At 37.9% G+C, this 22468-nt stretch overlaps 1 protein-coding gene across 7 annotated transcripts in view; it reads left to right on the top strand.

Moving 5' to 3' along the window:
• Nucleotides 1-22468, top strand: part of MEIS2 (Meis homeobox 2) — a gene marked incomplete at its 5' end in the record, with an annotated part of 175606 nt that overhangs the window by 58652 nt on the left and 94486 nt on the right. The window lies entirely within an intron of this gene.

Genomic DNA, 22468 nt, shown 5'->3' on the forward strand with positions numbered 1-22468 from the left:
ATTAGATAGTTATAGCCAGGCCTGCATACTGTAGCTTCTGCCTCGATCAAACTTTCTGCACTCCCCCTTCTTCTGCAGAAGAATAGAGGACATAAGTCAATTCTGTCTGCCATCTGTCGCCTCTCTCCCTGCTCCTCAAATTAAAGAGACAGTCCGAAATTTAAATAATTGGCTACAATCACAGGAAGCCTGCCTGGAAATTATTACATGTGCATTCAGGGTTGGGGGTTTTTATGACTTCTCATTTTGTTTTGAAGGGGGGAATCTTTATTGTACTTCTTTGGAGATCAAAATATGTTGTGTGTTTCAGCTTCAAAAATAACATTCTGAGAAATATTGGATTTGCAGTGTCACCAAGTTGTTATCTAATAAGACTCCAAGTTATATATAGGGTGAAATTCACACACATGCGTACACACACACCCCAGACAATCCCCAAATTTTGAATCCTGCAAAGGACGAACAAATGAAACGCAACACCCTTCCCCTCTGGTTCTCCCTTCCTGCTTTCCTTTTCCCTCCTCAAATCCCTGGCAGGCTGAGGAGCTGCAGCACAGTCGTTTCACAGCTCTACCAGGATGATTTAGGCTCTTGAGCCTGCCTAATGTCCTTTTCCAGGCCTGCTATACCAGTTTTTCACACTACTCTGTCTGATGTTAGCTAGTTATGCTTTACCTTCACCTCTCCTTTCTTTATTTTTTTTTCACCACCCTGCCTGGTTTTGCCTCCTCCTCGTCAACAGGCAACACAATGTGTCAGGACTGCAGTAACGTGAATTTCATTCATGTGGCATATGAGGTCAGCCATTGCCAAGCCATCAGAAAACATGGCTAGATGTTGCTTCCCAATTTGATATTTTACCTGCCATTTTCAAGCAGGGAATTACTGAGAACAGAGTGTAACGAGAAACATGTGCCTGGTTTTAGTTGAGGCTTGATTAAAAAGCCTCAGCTGAGCAAGCTGAATGTGGTCTCTCAAAAGATAGCATCAGCCATTGGTGTTTTCTGGTTGTTATTGTCAGATTACAAAGCTTTGCAGAGTCAATGTAGGAAATAAGTGAAAAGAAATGAAGAAAGAATGCCAAAGTCCAAGTAATGAATTCCTTAAAGTAATTGAAACAAGAAAGTAGTAGTGACAATAATTCATGTATATAAAGTTGTGACTTCAAGGCTCACAAGGTAAAAGGGGATTTAACTATAGCATATGCAATTATAAATAATGGATAAACACTCTGAAAAATTGCACTAATAAATGTTGTGCATTGCAGTCTTTAAAAATCAAGATCACTCAAATAGAGGTGAGAATTTTTTTGAGTATCTTCAAGTTCCACTATTTAAAACAGTTGTTATTAGAAAAATTGTAGCTCCTACCTTTCTCTATAGTGTGTGCACATGAGTATATGTATATAGAAAATACATTTTTACGGAAAAAGCAATTGCTGTTGTTTGTGCAAAGTGATACTGCCTCTCAGTTTTGCCTCAGGACATGTTTATTCAAGACCTTCCTTTCAAGACCCATGAGCAGAGTAATTGGTTTCAAAGAAGTTTTTTGTAAAATTAGAGTTATACTGAAAAAAACCAAAACCTTGTTTCTGCCGACGGTTCCACAACTGCTAAGAAATGGAGATGTGGGTTCTTATTGTTGCCTAATGAAGAGTATTTTATGGCAGAGAGTATTACTTATGGTGTTGTGGAGTTTGCCTTGAGTTAGGGTACTTAGAATATTGTGCATTACAGACTTTAGAGTTGATTGGCAGCAGTCATTTCTAGTATCCAAAGCAATCATTGGCATCTTTAAAGATTTATTATTGTCTTTAAGCATAATGGCAATACAGTTTTTATGCTTTTAGATTTGCTATTTTTATTTTTAACTGCTAGCCCCAAATCTGCCAGCACTAATTTCAGTTGTTTTGTCTAATACTGGATGATAGGTTGTCAACTCACTGTTTAATGCTGTAAAGATTTTTTTACATCTTGGTTTTACCTTTCTATGATGGCAGTTCAAAGCATATATTTTATTTGTAGAGCTGACTACTTATGTCCGTAAAAGGTTTAAAAACTCATGACATACTCTTACAATCTCAGCACGTTGAATCAGTGATCAAGTAAAGCAGCAAATAGGTTAGTGTTTAAAAAAAAAATCTGCATATATTAATTTATTTAATGCTATAGAAATTTGGCTAACATCTGGATCAAGCTTTTATTTGGTCTGAAGTACATTTCAAAGTGGCAGCTTGATATTCTAATGCAGATATACCGTGGAAATACTATCTGACTAAACTGCACTGCAATGGTAAAGCTCCTATTCACTTTCTTAATGTATACTAAGTATACGAAAGGAGTAGATTTTTTGTAAGATCATGGGCTAGTCTAGACTACTTTGAAGTTTGTTATGTCAATTCAAAAAACCCCAAAGACAATGTGATCTGCATTTTCAGTTGACATTCTGTGAACATATGTAGATCTTTATAAAAGCGGTTCTCTTTCCTCCCAGGTAGGATAAAAAATGCAGGTTTAATTTCTCTGTGTTCAAATATTTGCTGATAATTCACAGATTAGTGCCTAACAGTGTGCACCATTCTCAGTCCTGCTTCCATTAATTCCAGTGGAACTCTGATCCTTTTGAAAAGGCCAGACAAAATGAAACAGTGAAATCATAATGGGAGACAAACACAATTTTGTGTCTTAATATGTGTTAAACACGATAGGCACTTTATCCACAGATTATACTTGACAAGTCTTTCAAGGATCCCCTATTTTATGATAGAAAGACAAGTTCATTGAGTGCTCAGCTATCTGTCACATTCTCTGGTGGCTGAACCCTCACTATTGTCCCCAGGATGCCTTAGCACAAGTGAGCTCTGGCAGGTGTGAGGAGATTTCAGTTCAGTTTCTAGCTATGACCATGGTAAAACACCATGCCTCAGTTTCTCTGTTTAAACAGTATGGCATAATGATGGTGTCTGCTTTTAAGAGTGCTTTTGTTATTTACAGATGAAAAACTCTGTGTGAGACCCATGTCTTATACTTAGCATCAGCTGAATTACAGAAGCTTGCACTTCTGTTGTGGTTTTATCCTGCTGCTGAACTAGCATGACAGACATGCAATGATTGTACAAATACTTGAACTTCTGTAGGCTTTGAAAGTCCAGGGTCTTTTTCCTTTTATGAGGGAGCATTTAATATAAAATTAAGAGCATTATGTTCTTTCTGGTCTACACTGAAGATGACAGCATTTGATTGCTGCAAGCTACTTTAGCTCAAGTGATTCCCGCTTGAGTTATTTTTTTGTTTGTTAGGTCCTTTCCTTGCTGGTGACCTGAAGTGGTGATTATTGCATGCAAATGTTATCAAATGTCTTTCCCAGAAAGCAGCAACAGTAAGAACCTTGGGCACCAACATCTAGCCTAGGGACAAGAGTCAGAATAAGGGTAGTGCAATAGTATTGACAAATGCATCTTTGTACTTCAAGGAGTCACTAGTGGATATTTCCCTCCTCAACAGCCTAGGGAGTTTCCTGATGTGCAATAGGGCTTTGGCAGCTTTCCAGACAGTCCTGATCCTTCTGCTGCCTCTTTTGATTCATCCAGGTGCTTCCCACTTGTGCATCCCGCTTGCATTTGAATAAGAAAAGGGAAGCAGGAAGGTGAAGACCTGGAAAAAAGCAAGGGACACAAAAGCTACTAAGCCATGTTGATCCATGTTGGGAAGCTCCCTGTGTATCGAGGAGCACATGTGGACAGCTGACAGCTGTTTTGATTGTCCACAAATGGGCTATTCCAGAATACAGAATGTGAATAGTGGGAAAGGTCACCAAGTGTGATAGTAACAAGAATGAGGAACGTTATTTGGCCATGAAAGTGCTGTGTGTTTGGGAGAGTCAGCAAATGAATGGTGCATAGGAATGCATAGGTGCATAGGAATTGTAGCACTCATAAATTGCAAAGAGAGTTGGTTAATTTGAGGTTTCTTCAAAAATCTAAATTTGTAAAGGGTACTTTCATTTCAACTCTAATGGGATATTCTGATGACCTGTTTCAGAAATGAAATGGAGACATCCATGAGAAAAGGTTAATTGTGAACAACAAAAAGGGGGGGAATAATTTAATTAACTTCTCCTTTCCGCTCTCCTCTAGTGTTCAGCAGACTAATCCAACAGTTGTTACTTGGTCTGTCTCTTTTCAATTATGTTTCTTCAATTTCCACATGGACATTTTTACTGCATAAACTAACAAACATCTCTTAGGAAAGAGAGGTTTTTCCTAAGTTGGTGTGAACCTCGCTGTGGAAGGTGGGATGAAAGTTTTAGGACAACCTTAAACAGTCTATGTTGTTCCACATTGTACAGCTACTTACATCTCAGTTTTAAAGGGCCTACTTTGTATGCGTGTGTTGTGTGGTGGTCATTAAATGCCAAGCAAACACTTCTCAGAACAGAAAAATCCCACTACTTAATGCATATCTACCTTAGGCATTTGCAGACAATTCACTGCTACAATTAATCTTAGCTGACCTGGCTCTATGAAACCTGAACTTCTGTCCCACAATGCTCTTGGATGAAAGCAAATTTCAGAGAAAAAGGGCTCTTGCCTCTTTCTCTCTCTTCCCCACTCCCAGCCCCAAAAGCTGTCCATTTAGAAAGCAGTAATCCTTGCAAAAGAGATTAAATTCTTCTATAAACCAGTGCAAAACTGTATGTGCAACAGGAAAATAAAATGTCTACAAACAAACAGGACTGCGGTGTTTTGCCAGCACGGATATGAAGAAGCATAACCCTAAAACTGTTAAACTGTCTTGAATTTAGCTCCTGGGATCTGAATCCTACTCAAAATCCCAGCTGAACATGTATCATACTGCACTCTCCAACACGGTAATGCTGTAGCATGCTCTACTGCCTCCCAAACAAGCACTTCTTGTGGCAAACTTCTTGCTGAGACTGAAAACTCTTTCAAACAAGGCTTGGGGGCTCATGAGCTTTCTACTCAGTGCCTGTAGGCTCTCTCTGTGAAAAAAAATCTTGCCTAAAAGAGGCCAAATATCACACAACTGAGCTGGTGGGAAATTCAAACTGTTCTAAGGAAGGAAGTCAATCGAGCTGCTGTAGTGAAAGGTAGTGTTCAGAGTGAGATCACCGTGTTATGATCTCATGCTGAACATCAGGACTTGTTTTTTTTCTTGATGATTATGAAACTAGCCTGAGGCCAGTCTGGTGAGAGCCTAAAAAAGATATAGAAGGATGTTTGGAGAGCCTGCCTACCTGGGGTCTTATTCCCAAAAAAGTATAATAGAGGCTGAAAGATGAGAGAAATGAGAGCTGTATTGTTATTTCCAGTACTTTCCCCATCCATCCCAAAAATGTAAGATTTAGCCATAGACACAGAATGCACATACTGAATTGGTGAATAAGCACAGGCTACAAACAGACATGAGGAGAAATTATTGAAGGGGAACAAAATGCCTTGCAGGAATAATGGAATTCAACAACCAAAAAAAACCCAAAACCCAGTCACTGAGACTGTAGAACAATCTGTGGAAGTGCCTTTGCTTAGCACTTTTAAAACTAGATTCAAAAAAAACATTTGAAGAAATACTGCTGAGAAACATCTTGCATTCCTGGGGTTACACTAAAATAGTGCTGCCTGAAGCATTTCTCATATTTCCATGTTTTCTTATTAAAGATTAAAAGCTGAAAAATATCTTGAAATTAGAGATGTTTTCAGAAGGAAACCTTCCCAAATTTGTCTTCCTTCAGGTTTAAGTTTTGTATTCGTTTCAGCTTTTGAAATGACATTTCATTTATCTGTTAGTGGGAAAATTACAAAATTAACTTACAAAGTCAAATTAGAAGTGAGCTGGAGATCCAAAACAAAGAATTAAGCTTAAGAGAAATATTTAATTACTGATTCTTCAGGCACTGGGAGCTTGAGTGGATGCTGAAGGTCAGCCAGGTTTTGGCTCTGTCAGGCCAACAACAGAAGTGAGTTTGTATTGAGGACCTTATGTTAAAAACACCTCTCTTTCAGATATTCAGGGATAGAGACTGTGTCACAATACATTCCCTGTTCTTCCTTCACAGCATGTGAAGTTTCACAAATATCTGGGAAAGGTGTAGGTCTGAAATCAACCCTTACCCAGCTTAGTGTTCCCCAATATTTCTGGTACGTGCTCCAACAATAGTTCTATGAAAAGTCAACCCAAACCACCAAAAGTTGCTTGAGCATTCAGAATCCACAGTAATTTTTAAGGACATGGATCCAACGTAAATTTAATGCAAAATGAGGTTGATTGTGAATTTACACAGAAATTTGAATGCCAAAACAGGTGGAAAACATGGCCTTTTCACATGTTTTTCGTTTACGGACTTTTTGGCAATTTAATGCCTGGATTCAAAACAAAGCCTCGGCCCTCAGAGAGGCAGAATGACCCCAAGGAAATATTGACTGAGTGCCTGCTGACTCAGACTGCTGAATTTCACACACAGCTTTCCTCAAAAGCATGAAGAAAGAGACTATATTTTGAATTTAAAACTAAATTTTGCTTTTGAACATTACTTTGTAATAATGTAACTGTGGAGTTCCACATTTGTCTCAATGACTTCCAGATCAAATGAGCTCAGTTTGCAAGGCAGAAAAATGCCTTTCTTTTTTTTTTTAACCATTGCCAGAATTACAAATTTAGCCTGGGATCTTAGATCCAAGTTGGATTCTTTCTGGCTCATTTATTGGCAGTCATAGGGATTATACAATAACAGTAATGTTGCAATTACAATAGTAAATCTATGCAATTACAATAATAAATAGACGATGGAACAGCCAGAATAAAGTCCATTTTTTTGCCTATAGCTAGCTGGCTTTATGAATAAAAATCGCACAAACTTCTGTTATGGTTTGAAGTCAATGGTATTTTTTGTCAGCAGAGAATCAAATACAATTCAGACACACAGGAACGTAAATCTGTTCAGTAAGTCAGTCACTTTTCAGAACACCGCTGCTTAGTTTTGTTACTATTCTTCTCTTCTGGGGGATTTTTTCTGTGTGGCTCAATATAGCCTAGTGAGTCAGGCTTGTTTGTAAGATTTTTGAAGTGAAGTGACAGATCAAAGATCTTTTTTTCTCCCTCTTAACTGTCCTTCCCAGGAATGGGCTTGTGTGTCCATTTTAAAGATGCCACTGGCATGAAATACCTTTTGTAGAGTTTTGATAATATGGTTCAGAAGTTACCTGCACGGAAAAAGGGAGCAGAAGCTTTCTATGGCTGTGCGTTGAAATCCTCCTAGCTGCAAAAGCAGCAAATACTGACCTTTGCTCTCTCAACAGTCTTCTGGCATGGAGCTGAGTTTTCCTACTGCTCTTCAGAATTGTAAATAATGTTAGTACACCCTGAATTCAGTGCATGCAGCACTTTACATTACTACCGTGTATCTTAAAATAAACAACATTGCAAGCTGTTTATTTTGGTGTTACTATGTATGCATTTTTTAAACAGTGGTTACTTAAACAAATGTCTCTGTTCCCACAGCACTTAAAAGCTGCTGTTTGCTCATTGTGGTTTTTGGGTTTTGTCACTTTTGTTTTGATTATTTCTGAAAATCGCACTCGAGGATACAGAAGACAGGAGTAAGTTGAACTTGATCCAAACAAATGCTTCATGTCACAGCTTTTTCTTTATGCCAGCTTTTCCCATGTTCCTAGCAGAAATAATAATTTTGGTTTAGATCAAACTTGCAGATCACCAGTATTACAGGTTGGATCAAACTGTCCTCAAATGTGTTTCTGCAGGCCAGTCAGGCTATGCATTTTTTATCAGAATCTGACCCTGAGATAGCAAAATTGTTTTAATGTTAGTACTGATTATTTATTGCTCAGCAAAACAAAAGGTGTGTGGGATAAAAAAATTAGGGAATTGAAGGTTTCCATACATTATTTCCCCCTCTCTCATCTGTCTTTGTTCATCCACCCTAGAATCCTCAAGCACCACGCAAACTTCTGTGTTTGGAAATGCTGATAAGAGATTGATAGAAAAGCCCTTAGCAAAGCCATCACCTTTCTGAACCGTATTGCTGTAGCTTTGTCGTTTTGTAGCTTTTCTCCCTACCCAAGCAGACCAGAGGACACTTGCTGCTCTGTCATAGTTCTGCTGGAAGGCTGTGTGCCCTATGCTTCTTTCTGTGTTGGCTTTGCTTTTTCCTATGCCATGTACACTATTCACAGATCTTGGTGAATTTGGCTAAATCTCAGCAAAAGGATTAGGAATAAACGTTATTTCTTCCTTCATTCACTCTTCCCACCTTTATAAAAAGTGACTAAGATAGTGCACTCTTGTGACAGTTATTCTTTGGATGCTCAATTCTACTTTGCTAACTTTTCCTAGGTCATTTTCTATTAGTCATTTTTGCTGGGAAAGAAAATACTTATCTGAGTCTGTGAAATTGTGCCTTAAGGATCTAAGAAGTCAGAGGCTTTCTCTGTGTGGATAGTGCTCCATTATAAGGAACGCTGAAGATACCATAGCAAGGCCACCATCATGTATTTCTTAGCAGAAACAACTGTGATAGGTTGGGGAGGGACACACTGTTAAAAATAGGTTGTCACTGCCACTCATTTCTGTGTGAAACAGAGTGGCTGGGCAGTCATGAAAGTGCTGTGTGGAAAGGTTTAGCAAAGGTGCTCCAGCAAACCTAGCAGCAGGCACTAAGAGGTATTAGGTACTCAACTAGTCCCCAGCCAGCCCTGGGATTAGAAAGACATGAGCAGAAGACTTTAGTTTCCTTATGCTTGGACCCATTTGAGAACTGAGCCTGAATTATTAATTTGTAGAACTTGGAAAGGCTGGCTGTCTTTTTGCAGCAGAAATTAATCTCTTAATTCAGCTGCTAATTGCCCCATGATTTTAATCGAGCAAGATTCTCAGGTAAAGCAAACGTATTTGAGAAAAATTGTGAATGCTGTTCTTTCACAACTTGTGTTGACTATATACGAGTTTCTTCTCCTTAATTATGGTCTTCAAAGATAAACAGGTTGAAGGGAGTGTTACAGCCTTTGGCACAAATGCAGCGTATTTCAATGCTTTGTTGAGCAAGTTGTGTGTTTTTGAGACAGAAGTAAAAAGTTGCTTGTATTTTTTTATGCATTATTGTTATTTTATTTATAGCTGACCAGGTGTTGATTTTCAGCATTTTGTATACACTCCTTTGCCTCTGGACTTCAATACACTGTATAACCCCTGCTCTCTCAGTAGAACTAACAATGTGACTATTAAGGATAAGAGGACCATTAGATATACAACTGGCCAACTGCAAGTATTTGGACTATGTCATTCTAACTCCTGAAAGAGGAGAGTACAATATACCAGTGTTCCCCAGCCTTCCTATTCACTCCTAACCTTTACATCTAATTTGAAGAGCTATTCCGTTTTGGTTTTGGTTTTCTTTTCACGTGCTGATTTTTTTTCTCCTAATCAACCCTACTACAAGTCTTCCAAGTCTTACTCTTCTGCTATTTCTCTCACTAAGATGTGGATTACATCTGCTGCAATGTTAATGTATGTGTTTAAAATAGTTCTGCATACATTTTTCAGTGTAAATACTATGCCAACACCGTAATTTGTGACTGAGATTACTAACATCATTTACATCTGTAGGTGAACATTTCCCTTCTTCTGAGAGACAGAAGATGGCAGAATGATTAGCATGTTAAAAATGCTGTTAACAGAGATGAAAACCACTTAGCAGCAGAAAAGATTTTGGAGAAGGATCAGTTAATATGAAATGTTTTAGCAAATGTTTTTGTCTTGGTTTTGACTAAATAGAATCTGCTCTATTGGCCAGACCGATGGTCTACTGAGCCAAACAAGGGTCAGCAGTGAGTGGTGATGGGGCCAAGAAATGATGCAAACATAGGATGATCCCAGAAGGTGCAGTATGTCCTCCAAGCTTCTGCCAGGTAGAAGTCTAAAGAGTTTTTGAGTTGGAAGTTTATGTCCAGCCCGTAGTGTTTAAGGCCCATTAATGCCTCTACATATTTTTGGGGAGCCTGCTATGGATCAAGCCATAATCTCATGAGCTATGGTTGGAACTGCTTAATTTTTGTTTATTTGAATATTTGGAGACATTTATTATAATATTTTATGATATGGGATGGGGCATTTGAATAAGCTTCATATTTCTTACTGTGTGGACTTAAGTTTCTCTTCTTTCTAAAAGAAGAGAGAGCAAGGACATCAGTTTACTCCTGGTTTAAAATTAAACCTGCTTTCTTTCATGTAGCAACAGGAAAAACTTAGCAGCCCTGCAGTTTCCTTAGAAATTTTCATGAAGTGTTAGGAAAATCTTTTCTCCATTTGAAAGGAACCCTGTTTATACCTCTAATACAAGTTCAGGTCTTTTTAGTATCCTGTTCTCCATCCCTGTGATCCTGTTCTTCACATGATTGGCTCTGGCAAAATAAAACACTGATCAACCCATGCATTTGATAGCATGCTTTTAAATAAACATCCCCACTGTGTTCTGGTTGAAAGCAGTCATACAGGTTTGACATAACCTAATCACGTGCAAACCTGGACCTTTAGTAGCTAGTTCTTGCAGACGTTTTTTTATTCCTTTTTTTTTTCTCTCTTCTTCTTCACATGGCCCCTTTAGAGCTGCTGGAGGGCGTTGTTGAGAAGTTGCTACCATTGATAGAGTTGCTATTAATCACAGTCTGCCATGTTGTGACGCAGGTTCTAATAACATCCCATTGAGCTGCTGTTGTATGCTGGAGGCTTACCAACAGCACTAGGCCTTTGATATTCATCTCACACCAGGATAAAGAAAATGTAGAGTTAAAAAAAAGACCCTGCAAATAGGCAAAGAACAAAAAAAAGGGGAAAACAGCAAAATCAAAACCAGACATGCTTTCTGTGTGCTGCTTCGTTTACCATGGGAGCAGCAAAGCTATAAATCTCTGCTGTGTTGTTTGAAAATTGAACATGAGGCTGCTAAATTTATCATTTATTCTTTGTTGTTTCTGGGTAGTAGCTGCCTGACTTGGCTGACTTTGGTTTCTGTCCCCTCCTCAATAACAATTTTTGTTGCCGTTGTTGTTTCAATATGGTACACATGCAAATCAAAATTTTACTGGATCAAAGAATATTGGAGGATTTAGTAAAGTGCTCATAAAGGGGAGGAGGAACAAATTTGCTGCATGTTACACATCATGCTTCCTTGGCAACTGATTCCCTCACATTCATAATTACAGGAACATAATTTTTAAAAAGCAGCACCGCGGGGGGAGGGAGAGGGAACGCTTCCTTTGGTTACAGGCATTTGCAATTTTTGAAAAATGGTAGTCTTTGAAAAGTAAAATAAAAAGTTCATCCATATGCGCTGTAAAGATTAAACCTAGAGCCTGATAGAACTGTACAATCACCTTCTTTTGTTAGCACTTCTTGTCCATGTTGAACTGCAAAGAAAAAAAGGTGGAAAGCAAGCCTGCTACAGATGTGACTAGCTATGAATATTCATGAATGCCATTGCTCCTCCTTTTCTACTGGCATCCAAGCCATTCTGATCTCCCTCTCCTTCTCTTTTTTCCCCTTCTCCTTTCCACTCCTTTTCCTTCCTTGAGACTGAACATGACTGCAGTTTTATTTCAGTAACAGCCTAGTATGATACAGTTATCAGCAGCCTCAGAAGCCTTTTATATCCATTAAAAAAAAAACAAAAAAAAAAACAAAAAAAAAACAAAGGAAAAAGAAAAAAAATTGTAATTATCCACAGTTTTATGAATCCACCTCCCCTTAATGTTCATTATTTAAACCAGCAGCAATTACAAGTTCAAAGGGGTTTAGAGGGCCAGCAACCCGCATAATCACTGCCAAATTAAGCGGGACTCATTCGTCACAGAAGAGTACACTCTGAGCAGTGAATCATGCATGCAGTGACAGGCACTGATTTACATAAAGACGAAATCTGTGCCCTCTAGGGCTGAGTGTTACTTTATCTCAGTGGCCCTGTGATATATGCATTTTCTTTTGGTGTTAGGAAGGTTCAGAGACTGATGCTGTCTAATACATGATGTTTTATTCTCACTAGCATCACTACTACTGCCACTAATTCATGTATATGTGTATTTAACTAACAGTAATCCATACTTCAAGGCACTTGAGATTTTAAAAGCAAAGTTTTGGTGAGAAACACCTTTTCTAATCTGTTATAATACTTCTCAACCTCTTGAATTATGTTTTGGTTTGGCTTTTTTTCCATAACCTGTTTGCAGGTCAAACACTCATTTTTGAAAACAATTACTTGATTCTCCCCCTCACCCTCCACATTTAGTCAACATAGTATTTTTTTGAGACGTTGCAAATGCTTGTACATGTACAGTATCAGAGGTTGAGAGTGCATGTATTACTTTAGCTGTAGTTTGCTGGCTACTTCAAGACATCTTAAGTCAATGTGGTTACTCCTGACAGTGATAAGCAATAGGCTGCATCCATCAAGCCCATCTATACCCCTGGCAGAACAGGAACATTTTCCATTTGTTAGAAAGGATTCCCTTACCTTTATCATGCTACTTTGCCTCTTTGATACTAAACTGTTTAAAGATGCTTTAAGACCAAGTTCTACTCAGTTCATTTACCTACACCCACTGAAGTTACTGTGGTTACTCATGTAGGTCAGGTGAACAGGTCTTGACCCTTCAGGAAGCAAATTAATCACTGCAGGGAGTATCTATACTCTTATGCAACAATGAAACTGGAAAAGTAGCTTTTGTGTAATCATTATTTCCCTTTAGCTATGTTAACTGCAGCTCTTTCCTCCACTGCAACTAGGATATGAACAGTACATACAGTAGTTTGAAATAGTACCTAACTTTCCTTCCTTACGGGTGGCTCATCAAAGTTTATGTAGGGATACACCAGCTACATATTGTGAGAGATCTTAACACATAAAAGCATTTTAATAGAGGGCTTAGGTTCTCAGCTGTCGCTAAGACACAGCAGAGTGACCACAAAACATCTGACTATGGCACCTTGACACAGATGCTGTTTCTACACCAGCTCTGGTGTAGGTGAGAGGTAGCTAGAGGTACCAGAAAGCAACAGTGGTCTGATCAGCTCTTCTTTTTTCTTTGACATGCCACTGCACTGGGGACTGTGATGCAGATCTAGCATTGCTGACTATCCTCCAGTTGAGTAAGTCCGTCTGTTTTTTGGTCCCGTTAGGCCATTTTAATCGTGAGGAAGAGTAGCAATATAACAGAGGCTGGCACAAGTGTTCTTTAGGAGAATGAACAAGCTCATTTTGCACAATGTCACTTGCATATGAAAGAGATTCATATTGCATGGACAAATCACAGAGGAAAATGTCATTTGCATATGTCGTTGCACTGCCTGTGCAAGCGACTGTGTGCATCTATGATGTCCTCCACAACACTGTCCTCTGATGATAAAGAATTTGACTTATTCAGATAAATCTCGTATAAACTTAAAGCCTAGTTGCAGCTTTTTTTTCAATCTGTATTGGCTAATGTATATTCAGTGAGTTCTTATGGGCGTAATTTAGGTACCATTTTCTGGTAGTAGTGCATATTACTAGAAAAAAAACTTTTTATAGCTGGTATATAAAAATTACACACAAAGTCTGATATGGATGTAATTTACACCACGGTAAAATCAAATTAAATGCAAAGTTTGCAAAAGAGAGGTAACATGGACTAACAGTTTTCTGTGATAGTCTGTAAATGAAAGTGGAGTGGAGGTCATATGTGATGACAGAGCTATGTGAATGGACTGGTTTAGGTAAATTCTACTACGCATTATAGAGTTCATGAATCATTGAACTGTATATTAAGATCAATGTTTGCAATATTACATAGCAACTAACCCCTCTTATTTCTACCTTATTCTTTTCTTTTAATTTATTAAATGCCTGAAAAATGTAATGTTACTACTTAAAAGTTGGGAATTTCTTTAATATTACATTATTTTTTTTCAAAGAATGTAGAAAGTAATGTAATGATCAATGAAGGAGAAATGTGAGAATGAAAACCTGTTTGCTATATTTTACTCTTTTGTGCTTTACTGAACCAGGACATTTTTAACATGCAGAATTTGGCCTCTAGGAGTGTCTGTCTTTGGATATTTCTGGCTTCCATGCTCTGTCTTTAAATTTCCATGTGTTTGTTGTGGTCTGTTACTGAAAAGTGAATTACTGAAATGTTTTAAATTATGTTCCCACAAAAGAGTTCTCCAAAAGGAGTTGAAAAGCCATTACCCACCTAATTTCTCACTTTGAGTTCACTCATCTTCATCAGCAGTTTAAGTTAATATGTCAGATTTTGTTGACCAGGCACTTAAGAACTGCTGCAACAGGATTTGTCATTTGTCAAAGTGCCAAAGCTTTCTGTGCTTGTTTCAGAGTGCAAGAGAGTAAAGTAAGCTTGGTTTTGGCTGCTTTTAGAAAACAGCTCATTGGCATGCATGGAATCAGGACACTGGACCTACCTCATCCATATATCCTCATTTTAAACCTAAAAGACTAACTTTTGGAGCTGGTGGGTTTTAGGGATTGCAAGATAGTGGAATTGCAGGATACTGGGTCCCAGGGCTGTGTTTCAGCAGTGGTCAGTACTCCTGGCCTGAGGGAAGGGAGAAAAATGAAAAGAAAATGGCATTTCAATTTGAGATCTATTTACCAGATTTCATGTAACTATGGAATAATTGCATTTGTCAAACATGTACCAATGTCAGCTCACACTGAAAACAGAGGATGCATTCACAGGGAGGTGTAGTAAGTAAGTTTCTACCAAAATCTTTGGAAAACTTGGACATCCTTGCTTTCAGCCCTGCAAAGAGCTGCTCTGTGATGCAGCTGATACAGTGAGCATATGTAAATACTTAATATTTAACAAACATCTTGGTTTTTTTCACTCCCTGTCTTATGCATCACCTTTCAGATATAATTGATTTTGATTTTTCTGTCTTAGCTATGGATATAGACTGTTGTGAAAGGCTTGGGGGATGTAGGTACTTTAATGATCACATTATATTTCTCTTTGGTCCAGCCTGTATGAAATCTTGATGTAGTGTAGAACTAAAGTACCCATCAATGTTCCTTTTATTGGACATGCTTCATATATTGTGGTGAAATTATATGCACCCACATAGCTTGTTAGGAAAAACTTAACATGCCACCGATGTGCAGTGAGGGAGAGTTAATTGTGTAGATGCCCAAGACTACATCAATGAGCAGAGCTCACTGTCGTGGTCATATGAATCTGTCTTGAATAAAAACTATCAAACAGGTTTTCAGCCAATAGCCTAAGGTAAAACCCTAGTGTTAATAAATATGTGCAGATGAATGAGATCTTTTCTGTCTTTATCATTTATGAATTTTTGTGCTGTAGATAGGGAGAATGACATCTAGGAAAGATTAAAAAATAAGTTGACATATGTTTTGCCATACCTGATAAGCACATGTTGGGTTTATTAACGTGGAAGTATCCTGTTGTGCAGTCCAGCAGCATCCCAGAAGGAAGCATGACTGACCGTCATTTTGTCCCAGGGGAACAGGGCTTCTTTCACCTCCCCTATGCTGCCACCACCTCATGTTGCATTAGCCAGATGCCTTTCCTTTACCTGCAAATGTCAGTTCTGCTGTTGAGCAGCCTTTTCCAGTGCTGCCTTCCAGTTCAGCAAATCATCCATGTCCTCTGCCCCTGTACATTGGCACTGGAAGATGTCAGGGTAAGGTCTTCAGCTGGCACAAATGATACAGCTCCATCAAAATCCAGCTTTTGCCAGTATGTGTTTGATGAATATTTATGGCATATCTAATGTGTAGACTTAAGAGCACTACCTTTTTATGCTGGCATGTTAGGACTAGGCCCTTACTTCTGCTCAATAAAGAAATTCATGATCTGCATTTTCTGAATGCCATGAAAGGCACCTTTAAAGTGTTGATTTCTATCTTTACTGAATTTAACTCTGAAGGAATCACTGCCTGCAGTGCTTAGATAGCAATACTGTTTTCCTTAGTGGCTATGAATATACTCACAGGTGCCCCTATAAACTTTTCAATGCACATTTAGAATCTGTTTTAATCTGTTTTAAACTTAGCCTCAAAAGAAAGTGAGCCCTATATTAGCACACCACAATGGTCACTGAATGGTTAACAATTATAACTAAGGTTTGTAAAGAACCCTAAACTGGGTGTACACATATCAGGCTATATCCAGAACACATATGTGCTCCATTGATTTCCAGATGAACTCCTTAAGAGTCTGTTATCAGCCAGTTGATTTACAGCAACTCTGAGAGACCTCCAGTTATATTGTTTAGATTGAGGCTGTTGTAGCCTTTGACAGTTCCTGGAATCAGGGAATGACAAAAGCAGCTTACGATCACCTCGTCTTCACCATACTCATGCCTTGAGAACAATTTTTGGAACCAATTTTTCTGAAATGGAAATCCTTTGATTTCCTCTGACACTGATTGATGCTTAGGTGACATCTCCAGAAACCAACCATGCAGAACAATTCAGGATTTGTTTTTTGGCTTATAGCCAGCATTCAGAAATTGAGCTTAAAAAAAACAAATCCATGTCATCTAGAAAGAAAGAACATAATATCTTTCCAGATGTTAATTCTTATCATGTTATTTTGCAGTTATAAGTTTTTTCATGTAAATTACCCATCAGGTTTGGGTTTTTGCTGTGGGTTTTTTGTTTTGGTTTTGGGGATGTTTCTTTTGGGTTTGTGTTGGGGTTTTTGTTGGTTTTTTTTTTTTTTTTTTTTTTTTGTGGTGGTGTTTTTTTTTTTATCTTTAGAAGCAGTATCTGTAATGCCTGTACTAAATAAACTGAAATAGTTTTTATAATTTCCCCAGCAAATGGCAAACTTTGTCTTCTAACAGTCAAAAACTTGAAGAAATAATTAAAATTACTTTTGGCTGTGCGTTAGCATGAGTGAAAGTCTTCATCTAAAGATCCCACTTGACTTTCTGAAGCACTTAAAATATTACCAGAAAATTGTTTCTGTGGCTTATTATAGAAATAAGTAGACATGTGAATAAACTTTCTGGTGGAGAAGAATACTACACAAAAGGGTTTAAAGATGATTATTAATTTTTCTTTTTCTTTTGATTCTGCTTCTAAAACCAAGGTTCAATATTAATATGCTGAAGCCAGTGATCATTCCTATATTTGAGAATCCCTTTCTTGCCTGTTTATTGATTTTAAACCAGCTAGATTTTTAATTGTTGAATGAATATCAGAGAGATGAGGTCCAGAAATAGTATGACTTCAGTGTCAGTACCCTTTCAGTTGGTCTTCTAGGCTCGTGACTTTCCTTCTGGCTGCAAACCCCATTTCTGCAACTGAGTTTCTGCTAGGTTTGTGACTCTACCTCATAAATGCCATGACCTGAACTGGGTCATGACCCTTTGGTGGGAGCCACTGTCCTGCATCTTTGTTCTTGGCCAGTTTGGGATATGAATTCAGATTAATTTGCTCTGTAAAGGTTTAGAATAGACAAACATCATTCCCAGGCAGATGGAAATAAAGCTGACAATAAAATAATTAAAGAAACAGGAGGTTTTGGTGTTTTGTTTTGTGGGGTTTTTTTATGTTGAGGAGGTTGTTCCTTTTTAGTATTCTTTCTATGGACTATTCTGAAACTAATTCACAGCTGTACAAATGATAGTTAGATGTGAATATTTCTCTATGTATGTAGCTTAAATGACTGCTGTTAGCTGTAAGCTATTAGAAATACCTCTATGTGTACTTTTAGAGAAGCTATATATCTGATAAATACATGTCCCTAAGAACAGTGTATTGATAACAGATGTTAGCAGTTTGCCTATACACCTTACTTAAATTATACGAAGGAAAAAATATTAGGTCATAAAATCATTAAGGTTCGTTGTGTAATGAGAGGTACTTTAAGGCTGAGGTCTCCAGGCTAAGGATATGACCAGATGGGACTGGTCCAAGATCTTCAGAGACAGTATAATGTAAGGTGTTGCCATACTGACGAAACATCTGGGATACATACCAAAAAAACCAGCTGCTCAATCAACATAACAGCATTTTACATGCATCATTGGTTGAGGGTTTTTTCCTACACTGAAACATTAACTTTCTTTTTTTAGCCTACATTAGAAGACAACAAACTGGAGTATCTGTGCATGTACTACAAAAATGTAAATGAAAAGGACTAAGGTGGTGTATGAGCTGTAGGGGAAAAGCCCCAAAACAACAGGGCAGTACTTACACTGAACTTAGTGTTGTCAGATCTCTTACTCTGACCAGAATTGCTTTGGTTTACATTCCTCAGGGGAGTTTAAAAGTTGTTTAGTGCTTCAGGAGTTTCTACTCACTTCCTAATGGGAAGGAACAAAGTCAGACCTATGGAAACTATGTGTGCAATTGGCAGGAATTTCAGAATTGGTGTGTCCATTGGTTCACAGGCTAAGCTTGAGCTGATGTATATATACATATATAGTCACACATGTGCGAATCATTAATGGCAATGGGGAGTTTACTGATATGACCCCTCATGCATATCTCATACAAATAAAATATGTTATACGGTCTTTTGACATGATTTATACATTTAGGATTTGGTCCAAGTCCCAAAAAAGCTAATGGAGAGTCATCTCTGAGAGCTGGAGCCAACAAAGATAGTTACAAGCTTTCAGTATGGAGAGAGGGTAAGCTTGGATTTTGGCAGGGTTTGTTTTTTGGGGTTTTTGTTTTGTTTTTTTTTGTTTAACAGATAAATATTTTAATTAAGTTGCCCTTGAAGATTGTCAGAGATGCCTAAAGACTGACATCTCTGCTTAAACATCAACAGAATTGTTCAAAGGAAAGAGGGATCCAAGCCTTTCCACAGGGTGTATCATCAAACCTGTCTTGCAAGTTGCTCAGCTGAAATGTTCTTCAGTGCTTTCGGCTGAGACAAAGAGCAAATGTGTCAACAGGAGTGTGGGTAGGGTATGTGAGGCAAACATTTGTGTTCAGGGCCCAGATTTTTAAAAGAGCTCATTGAGGGTGGTGAGCGCTGTTGAAAAGTGATCCCTTGATATCACAGTTGGTTCTAAACCTGGCTATGGGAGCAGATTTGAAATTATTTTCACATAGGTCACTCAGTGCAGCCCCTGAGTGATAGGTTAGCTGATTTGATTCAAATTCAAGTCAGTGTCAGAGCAGAAATATAAGAAGACATGTGGACATGCAGTGCAGCATGACTTTAGAAGTCATTTGACAAATTTATAAGACAGCCCTATTTCCAAATACTTACATGGGAAGTGAATGGGGAAGCTCTTTTTAATGAATGTCTGGATCAGCACTTTATCAACATGTAGTATGTTAGATTTCTACAGAGATTATTTTTACAATGTAAGTTTAACAGACATATTGCTATTATGAGAGGAGACTTTTTTTTTTTTTTTTTTGGTGAGAGGTAAGGATAAATGTTCCTCTGGACGAAGGGAGGGATGGAAAGTTGTAGCGTCCAGTGTGATAGGTATTAGAAACATAAAACTTGAGATAGGAATGTAACACTGGAAGTATTTAGATAACTTGTCTTGATGTTTCTAAGTCATCAAATAAGATAACAAATATCAAATGAAATATTTATACTTCAGTCGCATACCACATGCAGTGACAAGATAGCTCAGTCCTTAATTTTTAAGTTTTGTTAGGCCAACAGATGTTTCAGATATTGGATCTCTGAAGCAGTGGCCAGAATTAGGGATCTACTAAGACTGAACATTTAGGGAGCTATGGCAGCAGTATAAGATGTAAAATACAACCTTTGTGACAGAAGTAATCTGAGTGGGGTTCTCTGAGACCACAGAGAGACAACAGCAAAGTTCCATTGTAAACCAGCTATATTATTTTCGCATATTCAAAAACTAAATACAATTTCAGATTTGCCTGATGTAGTGTTATGACCTCATATACAAACAATAGCTAGGCTCAAAGGACAGTTCATAGTTTGCTAAGTGAAGGACTCTGAAGTTAGAGAATGCCAGATATTTTCTTCATTCTCAGTTCCACCCTCTATGTATCACCTTTGTGGTGAATGAAGCCTGTATCCTTTCACTGGAGGAGAGAGAAAATTGTATGCATTCATAAATTAAAGACCACATCATGATATGTATATACAATGGGTATTTTTCTGGGGTAAAGAAAAGGCATTTCCCTATTCCAATGATGTGTTTACTGTGGATTTTTAGGCCTACCACAGACATCACATGAAGAAAGAAAACAATGAAATTATAAATCTCTTAGTTCACCTAACTGCAGGAACCATCAACATGTCCTCTTACAAGAGTGCAGGAATCATTTCACTCACCATCCAAATGAAGATACTTCTGTTATGATACCTCCCATTCTCTTAACAAAGGACAAAAAAATACAAAACAGTGTAGCACAAAAGGTAAGGGTAAACATGATGACAACCTGCTGAAGCTGCAGGAAGACATTGGATAGGCAATAGGAACTTGAAGACACTATGGTTAACACTGGTACTTTGTAATTTTCTAAGTGCTTTGAGGACTTTACAAAGTGAATGACAGTAATCAATAGAATGTTGCCCCTTACCACATGGTTGGTCAGGTAAAGTAGGAAAAATACTTTTAAAATTTTATTTGAAATGAAAAATTTGTGAAATTGTCCACCTGATTTCCATAAGGCTCAATCCCAGTGTCTCTAACTAAATCCATAATATACACAAGTGCCTAGTAAGTAAGAAAATCAGATCCCATGTTGCTGTTAAGTCCTTGTCTTTGCACAGATTTGTGCAGTGCTAAGTGTAATGATGTATCTTGGTTAAAACCCTTTGTGTTAAAATGGGTAAGAATAATGGATGGTTAAGAATGGATTCAGGTGCCTGATTTTAGGCACTATTGAGAAGAAATGTCACGCTGAGTTTCCACCACCACATTGAAAAAGAGAAGAATATTAATAACATTTTTTCTGGACTAGCATGTCATGAATTGAGGAAACTAGGAAATAGACTACAGTTGCTCTCTCCTTTCCACATTGTCCTTCTTCTCCCAAAATAAACAGTTTTTCTTACATTCTCTCTCTTCAGTTTGTTTTGTGGGTCTCAGAAGTATCTGTCAAGTATCTGTAGGAGGTTCAGATGGAACTTTTTTCCCCACTGGCATTTCTGCAAATTCTCCTTTGGCAAACTAATTTTGCCTTGTATTTCCATCCATCAAAATGTTTTTTCTACCTTCAAAAAGGTTTGCTTCTCAAAAGAATCAGTAATTTCAGAATGAGTAAATTCCCTCCTACTACTTTCATGCAGTTGATGAGAGTTCTAGCAGCACAGTTTGTTGTTGTTGGGGTTTTCTTAAATATAAATAAATGGAAATGAAGCATGATTTTGGGCATTATTCACCAATGGTGTGTGTAAACCAAGTGACTGAGGGAAACAAATCACATGATAAGAGATCATGTAGGAATTGTGAATTGATGTCTCAGGATAAGAAATCAATAGAAAGTCTCATCAGACTGTCAGTATACAGGTCTGCTGACTATACAGCTTTCTTTTCCACAGCCACCTGGAAGTTCACAGGCTCCATTAACTTCCGAGGATAGATTATCAAAACAGGTACATTGCACTGGTAAAAAAGAAATAATCTGAGGAGAAACTGAAAAATACTGGGAGCAGTCCATGCGAATTCCTTCATCCTCCAGTCTCCAGACCTATCAGAAATATCAGATTAGGTCATGCTCTGTCCTATTAGGTGGGGCAAAATCTATGCAGAGCAAACTTACTATTGTTATTATAAATACAGAAATTCTGAAATAAAGTGGAAACATTATTAATGATATGATTGTGATAGCAATGGGGAAAAGTAATTTAAACAATTCCATTAGCTGAAAAAAGGCCTTAGTATTAGTATAGAACACAAAGTCCTGAACTTCCAAACTCCCTTGCAAAGCCCTGGTTTAGCCGTAGCTGGGAAAGCTGAAGATAGTAAATTGTACCTATATAGAAAAGTACATCATATGAACAATTTACGTTAGTAAATGTATGTTATAATTTTTACCATTTCTATAGTTGTTATACTTGCCTATTTACATTCCAGTAAATGAAAGTAGCTCCTTTTGTTGCCTTTGTTTTTTACAGAACAAATTTAAATGTAGAAAGTCTGCAACTGTATATCAGAATCCACAGAACCTGTAAAGAGTCCCATTAAAATCCAGATATGGATATGGGAGAGCAAGTCGAAGTGTGTTGGAGGGGGAGCAATATGACTTCATTGCCCTCTATCACCATTCTTTTTTTTGGCCGCCTTGCAGTGAATAATCAACTGAACTTGGATGGCATAGAGAAGTTGCTATATAAGCTGCTGAGCTCTACAGCTAGCAGACCTGCCAAGTCTTAAACACTGAGAAAGAGACATTTGTCTGACTTCTCTCACACTGTCCCATGTATTTTCAGAAAACAAGTCATGCACTTGCAGCTTTA

Source organism: Psittacula echo (assembly GCF_963264785.1).
Source record: "Psittacula echo genome assembly, chromosome: 5".
Taxonomy (NCBI): domain Eukaryota; kingdom Metazoa; phylum Chordata; class Aves; order Psittaciformes; family Psittacidae; genus Psittacula; species Psittacula echo.